Source organism: Octopus sinensis, linkage group LG14, assembly GCF_006345805.1.
Source record: "Octopus sinensis linkage group LG14, ASM634580v1, whole genome shotgun sequence".
NCBI classification, from domain to species: Eukaryota; Metazoa; Mollusca; class Cephalopoda; order Octopoda; family Octopodidae; genus Octopus; species Octopus sinensis.
In genome coordinates, this window is record NC_043010.1 from 60071295 (window position 1) to 60073794 (window position 2500).

The 2500-nt window shown below is 30.8% G+C and overlaps 2 protein-coding genes across 7 annotated transcripts in view; both read left to right on the forward strand.

Moving 5' to 3' along the window:
- Nucleotides 1-894, forward strand: part of LOC115219405 (protocadherin-19-like) — a 273644-nt gene extending 272750 nt beyond the window's left edge. For all 3 annotated transcript variants that reach the window (XM_036509302.1, XM_029789567.2, XM_036509303.1), the window contains one exon: nt 1-894. This exon is cut by the window's left edge. The gene's annotated coding sequence lies outside the window, so the exon portion shown is untranslated.
- A 766-nt stretch (nt 895-1660) lies between these two features.
- The window catches only part of LOC115219116 (protocadherin-18-like), a 92937-nt gene continuing 92097 nt past the window's right edge, over nt 1661-2500 (forward strand). For 3 of the 4 annotated variants that reach the window (XR_005002005.1, XM_036509262.1, XM_036509264.1), the window contains exon 1: nt 1662-2500. This exon is cut by the window's right edge and continues 377 nt beyond it. The gene's annotated coding sequence lies outside the window, so the exon portion shown is untranslated. The other variant, XM_036509263.1, reaches the window with a different exon arrangement.

The following is a 2500-nucleotide window of genomic DNA, read 5'->3' on the forward strand; positions in this document are numbered from 1 at the left end:
AACATGTACACTGTACTATGAACAACAAGAATTATTATCGTTTCGTTTACCACAACTTTGAAATGAACAGCCAAAAGATTTTTTAAAATTCTGAGGAAATGAAAATGTAAAAACTAAAAAATTCCTTTGTAAATACAGTGAGTGTACTCTCTAATTGTCCAACACATTCCAAGTCATTCTGTCTGGGTTAAGATACTTGCTGAATTTTGGTTCGTATTACTTCTTTGTTGCTTAATCAATCTTTGCATAGAATGAGAAAACATCATGGAAGGAAAAAAGAAAGACAAACAGAGAAAAAAAAAAGAGAAAGAAACTAAACTCACGTGAAACTACAATTGTCAAAAATCAAAGCCAATTCTACACATATTCTGATATTCATGATATATAATCCATTTACTATGTAATCTAATTTGACATTTATTCTATTTGATATATAATCCCTTTGATATCAATAATCTAATTTCATATGTAATCCTTTGTAATCAATTGAAAATTGAAACATATATTGTCTGTAAGTTGTCAAAAATAGTTGCATCAGATGTTCTTTCTAAAGCTAGCTTTGGTTAATGTATATTTTTGTTGATGGAAACTTTCTGCAATTCACTTCTGTTGTCATCAAAAGGATTTATCTATGGAAATATTGTATATCTAAATGGAACAGCAACAAATATAATATAAAAAGAGAAAGACAGAGCAAAAAGCATTTCCATCAGACAAAAGGTCTGTGCAAAACAATGCATGTTTGAGATTCTTATCACTTGTCATGTGTGATATTATTGAATGATAGTATGTGATAATACATTGTAATACTGAGTTTACTGACAAGAAGATCATTAAACTAACACAACATTTACTAACTTATGAACTGCATACAACTGTATCTCAGTTAAAAAATAAAACTGTGATGTGGAAATCAAAAACATGACTATTTATACAAGCAAGCTAACAAGAAAAACAACAATAATGGTGGCAGTGGTGATGATGATGATGATGATGATGACGACTAAAACAACAATATCAACAACAATAATGCAGTCACTGATATTTGCAATGATTTTATAAGAATTTTCCTACACTCCCCTTCCCCCTTACTTTTCCTAAAAGCAGTTTTTTTTTTATGTAAATATTTTGTTATTCCCTATACAAAGCAATAGTTCGTGAGCAAATGCTTCCAGTGTGCGTGATATTCAGGGAAAACAGTGTTGTTAATAGAGCTTGGAGCTTATTGATTGCTACAAATTGTTTATAACACGGCTTAAAGTCTATCCTATTACCAGCAATAAAAAGAAAAGAAAAATGTTTGTGTTGAGAACAAGAAGCAAACAATTGTAAATAGAAGAAATGGAAAATAAATATACAAATAAAATGAGAAATAGAAAGTGAATGTAATGTTTTAAAATTTATTTTTTTATTGAAATTTCACAAATGAAAATATTTATTAGAAAATGTATAAAAATTGATGTTATACACAGGAATATTTGTAAACATGACATGCAAAAAAAATTGGTAAAATAATAACTGGTGGTGGTGGTGGTGGTGGTGGTGGTGGTGGTGGTAGCTGTACTAGTGACAGAAGTTAATAACAACAACAACGACAATAATGATGACGACGACAACTACAATGATGATAACAATGATGATGATGATGACAACGGCGGCGACAACGACGATGATGATGATGATGATGATGACAATAGTAATAATTTTTCAATATATTGATTTCAAAACACAGCAACAGATTTTAATGAATAATATTATATAATAGTTGAGTTTTGAACAATTAGGAAGAAGGGGTAGGAGAAATTATTGAATAGTAATCTTTTCACAAATGGACAAAGAAATTATTTTATCAAGAAAAAATAATCAATGCTTAATACATTCCTCTCTATCATTTTTGTTCTTTTTATCTTATTATTTCCAATAAAAATATAAATCTGAGAGAGGGCTTTGTTTCAATGTTGCCTTGAGTTGCACGAATGGAGTGGGTAAAGAAAGTAAATAAAAGAAAGTATAATAGAATAATGGGGTGGTGGATAGGACCCAAAATTGATAATGATAATATTAGCTGCTAAACAAACAAGGTAGAAGAGGGGAGATGTAAGGGAGAGGAGGAGAGGCAGAAGGGAAGAAGTCAGTTTGAACACCTACTTTGAACTTGAACTTAATCTGAAAGCTGGGGTCAAAACAGGAATAATAGCAGTATCTTATTAAGAAAAGCAATAATATAAGGGATGGAGGAAAAGGAAGGGGGTGGAAAGAAGGAGCAGGAGTGAAACAAAGTAGATTGAAGTTTTATTCTAGATTGAATCCCCATTTGGAAAGTAATATTGAAATGTGGAGGTGAATGGCATGGGAGGGTTTCTAATAGTTTTAGAAATAAGTAAATAGAATTATGTTTTAGCAGAGCATAGTTTTCTTTATTCCTTTTGTTTGTCTCTCCCTAACTGGATTTGTTGAGAAGTTCAACAATAGCTTGGAAATGAGGCTCCCAGTTTTCTTC